Here is an 8,558-nt window from a genome sequence, read left to right on the forward strand (position 1 = left end):
TTCGGATCTGCTTTATTTTTGGACTTATGAACTAAAATGATCTGTCAAAATGGATGGACAGTGTGGATATAATACTCATACATCAAGGTGGGCCCCAAACGCCGGGTGGTGTTGGGGCCATCTCCCAATCCGCTTCCAAAATCCAATTTCAAGCAGAGTAAAAAAAAGGGCTTTATATGTGCACGTGCGTATTACAGGCCGAGTTTCCTGTTGTCAGTAAGAAAGAACTTCCCCATCGTGCACCCAGTTTTCGCACGTGGCTCATGGCTGGTTTATATAGGCCATTGATCTAATGGCCCTCATCATGGATTGACCACACCCCCAAAATCTCCCGATTTGGAAGATCTTATCCATTGAATCTACATTGAATGTGACATGTTCGTGAATTTCCATTAATGCAATGGTTTGAATTGATCAATTGAGGAGATTTTCATAGCATGGTCCATCCATGATGGGCCATCAGATCAATGGATTGGGTAAACTAACAATGAATTCCACATGCACATACATACCACACAACGCTACAAACTCAGATCCTGGCCTCTATTGCCAGCAGAAACATCGAATATTTACATTACGTGGCCATCCAAGGCATTTAAATCCAAAAGTATGTGTTTTGAAAATTGAAAAGTATGGTTGCTTACCAAACTACAATTCCAATTTTATTGTCAGATGGCAACTCGCTCAGATTTTGCCTGCAAAAGCTCCAGCAAACGCCAACTTCTTTTTCAATACCGACTATTAATTTCTCTGTGTGCCTACATCCTTTTATTCTTAAACATCTTACTTCATTTTTATCTCCACCGCCACACTCCATCAACTAATAATATCCATGGATAGTTAGATGTCGGATTAATACGGCTCTTTGCTATATCAAAATCATTCATTTTCAAGTAATTCAACATTTTCTAAGTTTGAATCCCCTCTCTCTCACATTGGTTAGGATCAAATAAAACCATTACGCGGTTAGGCACACGTGATGAATGGCTTTAGATAACACACACGTGCCACTTTGATATATGCATGTCATTGAGAAACCTTATAACTTTGTTAGGTTGGTTTCAACCCATGGCTCAGTGATAAATAAATTGCATTTCAACATTGAGGTTATGAGTTCGAATGCCTAGAAAAAATGTGTTTTAAAAAAAAATTCTTATTCCTTTGATGAAACAAACATGTAGACCATTCAAGCTAGCTGGCCTTGAGCTGGACCTGACGTGATGAAACCCCACCAGATTTTATTAGGGTCCTAGTTGATGGACTCCACTCGAATCTGTCTGGACAACTAAGTCACAAGATTGGGGTCCTTATGCCTCAGTGGTATTCTCAAGAATATCAATAGAGATCCATTGTGGTGTGAGTGCACGTCTTAAAAAAAATCCCAAGAATTGAAATATGAATTCAACCTAATCAATCGATATGTCTAAAATATTGGAAATCGATCCGTTAAAATCGAGTCGGGTGCAAAGGGAACCTATAGGTCCAGGTACCCATTTCCAATCTTATATATATATGGACCTCTACCACACCCAAGGCAAAACTTAAGGCAGATGTTGGGGGTGGCTTAGTAGGCTTCTTGGCCTGCCCCACTTCAAGTTGGACTTAACTAAAATATTAAACCACGTCTATGTATCAAGCTTACAGCAATGGCATCTCAACAAGGTACGTTATTGTTGTAGCAATGACATCTCAATCAGCACGTCAGTGTTGTAGGCTACAACGATATGATCGGGAGTACCAGTGGACCCTACTCAGTTGTAGGGGTACAGGCCCAACTAGGCTCGGGCTTAGGTTTAACTACGTTGTCTGGGCCGGTCTAGGCCTGTTGACAGCCCAACGAAACTTAATCTAGAATGACTTTTCTACCCAGGAGCGGATTAGATGCGGCCATGACCATGGGGGCCATCTTGTTATATTTATAGTAAATCCACACCGTCCATCGTTTTTGCAAGAATATTGTAAGGTTTGAGGCCAAAAACAAATCAGATCCAAATCTCAAGTGGACTACACAACAGGAAACAGTGGTGATTGGACATTAAAAACTACTTGTGGGCCACAAAAGTTTTGGATAATTCTGATATTTGTTTTTTCCTTTCATCCAGGTCTGTGTGACCTTATAAAAAAGTTGTATGGCAGATAAACGTTAGGATGAGCATTAAGGTGGGCCCTAGGCATTTTTAATGGTGAGTGTTCAATCACCAATCTTTCCTATTTTGTGGTCCATATAAGTTTTGGATGTAGTTCAATTTGACATATTAATCTAAAATGAACTGATAAAACGGATGGACGGTGTGGATATAAAATACATATATCAAGGTGGGTTCCACGGTCAGGGCCGCACCGTTTGTGGTTGTGCCAGGATGCACCTAATCCGCTCTCCTGATGTCATCCATGATGCAAAGATAAGCCTTTGTTTATAGTTTTATCCTTAATGGCAAATGACGTGTTCAAACCCATAATATATGTACACATGCATGTGAACTTTCACATCCAATGCCTCTTTCCTGCCAACATGTCACTTTTATATATCATCTGGACCGTGAAAAATGTGTCTGAGACTACAAAGATCATCCTTGCTGAAAACTAGAATGGTTATTCATAAGAAAAGCTGGAATATCGAAATCAATTAACAACGGTTGGTCTGACTCATTTTACGAATTTTGCCCAACCAACGGTTATATTAGTCTGAATTTCCAAAAATATGATATTTATGGGATGGACCACCTTTTAAACGGATCAGATGATCTACATAGTTGACACGTTGGCTTGTTTATGTGAATGTATCTCTTACACTTGTAGTACTGTATTGTATTAGTGGAGCCAAGTTATAAACTTCCAGATTAGGAAAGTATCGTTGGTGATAAGGACATTCCCTGGTCCCTACACGCCCTTATCTGAGACATAAATGAGGGATATGGCTACTCGCGAGAATAGCCGTTCAAATACGACTCTCCTCGTACGTGCGAATGTGGCCTGTCTATGTGAGATCCGAGAAATTCATCACGTGGGGCCCACCGTAAAAATTCCCTAGTCTGAAACTAAGCCAGTCAGCTGATCAGGTAGGCGACCAGTATATGAGAGAAAATGATGAACGGTCCACATTCAAAACATACGTGTGGCTGTTTTTGAGCAGGCTACTGCATTTCTGTCCCGTCATCCGCTCGTTTGTGACCCGGATTTCTCCAGCGGAGTCATTATGTGGGCCACATGTTATGAGAAAGATGGCTAGAAAGAAAAAATGATGAACGGTTCACATTCAAAAGAGATGTTTGCTTTTGTTTGTTAAGTGGGCCTGCCTGAATTTTGTGCCAACACATATTTGTGGTGGGAACCACCTGATCAGCGGCCTGGATCTCACTCACGTGTCCGTATACGCGTGAGAGTAGGCATAGCGTTTCACCAAAGGTGAGATGACAAGCTGTGAAAGATAGATCGATGGGTTTTGTTTTGTTTATTGATGTTATTCGAATACACCCCGATGCATTACAATACAATACGTTGGGACTTTAATCTTTGAATCTGGCTCATCTTCGAATGATCCAAACCGTTTATATGACAAATAAAAGATCTCAATTTGATTATTTCAACCTTTTGGTAATCTGACTCTTTGTCTTTGACCATGAACGGTCACCACAGTCTTTTTGTAATCAATGGTTTGAAGTATTATATCTGAGATATTTTCTTTTGGGCTTTCCCATCCAAGGAATTCCTATCAAACAAACCGTCTGGGTCATTGAAAAAGTCCTAAAACCAACGGCTAGAGTCCCGACTTATATTGTTCTATTAGGTCGAGATGTATCGGAGAAAACCTACTTATTAATTATATCTTGATTAGAGAGCTTGAAACCTCTTTTTCCCTTTCCTTTCCACCTACACCTCGATGATTTTTTAGAGGGGAAGCTTCTCGTATATGGTGGGTTTCCAAGTTTTAACCAGAAATTCAGCTAACCACATGGGCCACTAGATCAGCTCTTGCATCTAGAGGCCTCTCTCTCTCTCTCTCTCTCTCTCTCTCTCTCTCATGAGGAACCATGATAAGTATGCACTGCCCACTTGATATATCTATTTCTCAATCCAAACCGGTAAAATTGGATGCCTAGCTGTGTATTGAATATGACCTAATAATCACACTAATCCGGCAATACTGACCTTCAAATCATTGGGCATTAAATGGATGGTTAGAAAGGAAAATTGCCAATAACCCAAGTTCGGTTTTTGGCTTATGAACACTATATTGGATTTGCGGGGCCCATCAGATACTTTGTATTTTTATTTTGGCGTGAATATATGATTATATGCTAATTTGTGGTTATAAGAAAAAGTAATTTTATTTGTAGAAATGATATATTTTATGTATGAATATTTATATTAATGATTTGATAGATGTTGCGTGTGTGGATATCCATGCATTGGAAGTGGACCATGGGCTACCTAACCCACTGTGTAAACCCCGGTCTTTTGAGGACAAAGATGCGTCAGGAGTGATGCTTAAACATGACTTTCCAAGATCTTTACACGCACTCATGTTCCTATTTATGCTTTTTAGCTAGTGTGCTTAAACACATGTCGTTTAGTCAGTGGTTAGTATTGCTTGTCATATGGTCATTAATTCATGTGATGTTGTAATAGTTATTTTTGTGATGGTTGTCACATAGTCATTTATTCATGTGATGCTGTAATAGTTACTTATGTGATGTTGTTCCCTAGTGTTGTGAGATTTGATGGTGCTAGAGATAGGCTCATGGACAAGTGAATAACTTTCAAACATGCTTTGCAGATGTTATTTCCTGGAACATGTGGCCTGATTAAATTTCACCATGTCAGGAAACTACGGTGATACCTTGAATTGATTCTCAAACCGCATCTCTAACCTTGATCAAAGAAGAAATCAATTTATGAGATAGATGTTACTAACTTCTAGCCTACTAAGTTATGAAAGACCAGGTTGATCCAAAGGTGATTAATATCAATGCTTGGATTATAACCTTACATTTTACAATTAGTTTATTGAGAATCATTGTTAAGTCTTAATTAATTAAAATACCTAACTAATAAAAAAACTTTGATTGAGTTAAATTACAAAAATGGTTAGTTAGGAATTTCTTTTTCAAAGTTATGGCGCTAGTTGAATTAGTAAGCTCTCTCTCTCTCTCTCTCTCTCTCCCTTCTTTTGAATAAAGTAGTTTTATCTTATAATATTTCTCTCTCGCTTTCTCTTTTCTCCACGCTTTATTCTTTTGTTTTTTTCCCTCCATGGATTTTAAGGCCCTCTTCTCCATAACCTTGGTTTTATAATTCTTTATATAGTAATATAGTATTAGAGCTTCAATAATGAGTAAATTGATTGTGTTTTGAGTTTTTCACTTTGATCAATTTGTGTTAGTTTTTCTCATTTGATTTTTTTTTTTTTTTAAAAAAAAATATTGGTGAGCTCAATCATGTTGACATGAGTGCTATTATTCTTACAATATTCTTATGATGAAAAATTATGAAAATTGAAAATTGTGGCTACAAACGGACAATGATTTCTGGGATATCATCAAGGTAGCAATACCAAACCATCGGCGGAATAAGCAAGACTTACAAATTAAAGGAAGAATAATAGGAATGCTTTACACACAATCCAAATCTTTTATAGATCATATATGATTTCTTATTTTAGGGAATTGGATTCAACGAAAGAAGCATGGGATCACTTGACTACCGTGCATGAGAAAGCGAACCACGCTAGGATGATATTTTTTAGAAGCAAAATCGAAGGTGACCAAGTAAGACAATAACTCCATGGTTGAGTTCTCTCGAAGAGTAAATGATTTATGTGATCAGAAAGAAGGAATTGACTTTAAGATTGAAAATAACACTTAGATGGTAATCATCTTGAAAAATCTACAAACCAAGTTGGATGTTATGAGAGTGTTCATTCAATAAAATAAGCTTTTTACAATGGAGATAGTATGTTATTGTAAGAAGATGCTCCTATAGAAAAATGAAGATTGGATGTTCAAAATAGTTTTAAAAAAGGTGGAGATATGTATTTTTCTTTTCTTTCACAAACACATAGTCATAGGCCGTGGTTCGGAAAGGAATTCTCAAAAAAAAATTTATACCAAAATTAGAAATAATTTCAAAATCTTAATAATCTCAACTAAAAAACAATTAAGGCATTTCATAAAGCGGTATGATCTAATATCATGTTTAGTATTATAATTATAAAAAATATAAGCACTATATAAAAAAGCAATGTGGATGTAATGAAAGAAATTACACTCTTGAAGACAAGGAAAGAAATAGTGAAGAGACGGCTAAGGAAGTCCTTTTTTAGAATGCAAACTTTAAAATCAGATTTAGATGAGTTATATATAAATTTAGCATGCTCAAATCACATAACACCCAAATAAAATCTCTTCAACTAGTAAAAAAACAATTTCAAGTGCATCTCTCTAATGTTGAAGATAAGAGAATATAAAACATCTCTCTAATTTATTCTATATGCTAAAATTATGAAAGAATCTCATGTCATAGGACAACTTGTATACCAAGGCTATATGATTATATTTGGTGATAGAAGATGTGAATTTCTATTGAAGGATGATAATATGGTCATTATTCACATAAGGAAAATGGGCATATTATTTGCACTTCCTATGAAATTTTCTCTTAAAAAGTGCTTGTTCAAAACTGTCAATTTGTGGCATGTGAGACTAGCCAGGTTACTACAACTTTTTAAGAATAAAAATATTTAAGTAAATAGACTTGGATTGCCGACTATAAAATACAATGGGAATCACATGTAAGACATAATATGTAAAGGCAACACATCATCCTTTCATGCAGTCCATTAACCGTTTGAAGTCATCCATAGTGATGTTTAGGAATCAAGGACAATGAATATATGCACACACTTAGATACTAAATGAGTTCCTACACTATACTTGGATCTATTTTCTATGTTAAAGATTCATAGTATTTGGATGATTTAAAAAATTTAAAGGATTTGTGGAAAATCAATTCAATAAAAAAAATTCTATGGACTGGTAATAGTAAAGGGTATGTGTTTAATATAACGTCTTTCTAAAAGCACATTGAGTCAAAACGAGGTTGATGAGACGAAGGACCATCATATAGACAAGGCCACTCAATTATAATAAACAAAAAAAAAAATGCCTAAAGTATATCGAGCTAAAGCCATGCATGTGATAGTATACTTGATCAATTTTATGCCATTGTGATTGAGAATGAAGGTGCATGCCACATCAAATTCTCTACATTGAATGTAGACTTGAGTCTCTAGAATCAAACAACCTTAAGGTAAACTCCTACTTGATAGAAGAGGAACTATTGGCGATACAAAAATCCAAGGTGGTTGTGAAAAATAAAAAATAAAATCCCTAGGTCGAATTCTAGGAGAATTTAACAAGCATAGTGACAAATCTCATTCTTAGGGACGTTTTGCTACAAACATTTCTCAAGAGACTTCTAAGATTCAAGTTTTTTATATTATCAGAAAAAATCTCATTGAAAATAAAATTTTAAAACTTTATTTTATACTAATAAATAATTTTAAATTTAATCTAATATTTTAAATATTTTATTCATCATATTAGGATATTTTCACCATAAAATCATGAAAAATTTAAAATGATCAATACTCGAAAAATCTTGCAATATTATCCTTGGTTCATTATTGTTATTATTATTATTATTATTTGCAAAAGTATCAGAGTATTTGTCACAATGTCAACAAGATGGAATCAATGGATCCATGCTAACCCTAATAAAACTCCAATTATACAAGTACTCAATTTTATACTTCTCTAAGAAATCAATAAATCTACTAATGCATACAAACTGATGCCTCGATGCTTAAAAATGAATGAGAAGTGGCAATTCATTAAAAAAGCTCTAAAATAATCAAACCAGATTTAAGAGAAGTACACCCCCTTGCATGTGCAATGCAAAAAATTAACCTCTAATCAATGTTTATAAATAATTTGAGAGGAGAAAACCACATAGACAAACCAAAGATTGCAATTTACTACACCAAAAGATTGTATTAATGAAAAGCTTATCAAAATACATTTTTATACATTACTAATAAGCCCAAGATAGTGTGATTATCACCAAAATATCGAAGTAAACAAAAAGTTGATGAAATTTTCGAAAAACGGAATTAAACTTTGTAAAGACATCAAAAGCCCACTGGATAGAAATCCGTGTGTACCTACCTTGCTTTGATGTCCACCTCCCCACGAGCTGCAAATCAAAGAAAAATTGTATATTTGTATACTTTAGACACCTCGTTGTAAATTCATTAATCATAAATAGATCCAAGTGTCCATTGGCTCTCAATTAATTTTGTAGAACGTAATTAAACTTTTTAAAGACATCAAAAGCCCACTAGATAGAAATCCGTGTGTACTTGTTTTTGAGGTCCACCTCCCTATGAGTTCCAGATCAAAGAAAAATGTATAATTTGGACACTTCATTTTAGTTTTATTAACAATAAATAGACCCAAATATCAATTGGCTCTTAATTAATTTTGAAAAACGGAATTAAA

Source organism: Magnolia sinica, chromosome 7 (genome assembly GCF_029962835.1).
Source record: "Magnolia sinica isolate HGM2019 chromosome 7, MsV1, whole genome shotgun sequence".
In the NCBI taxonomy this organism is placed as follows: domain Eukaryota; kingdom Viridiplantae; phylum Streptophyta; class Magnoliopsida; order Magnoliales; family Magnoliaceae; genus Magnolia; species Magnolia sinica.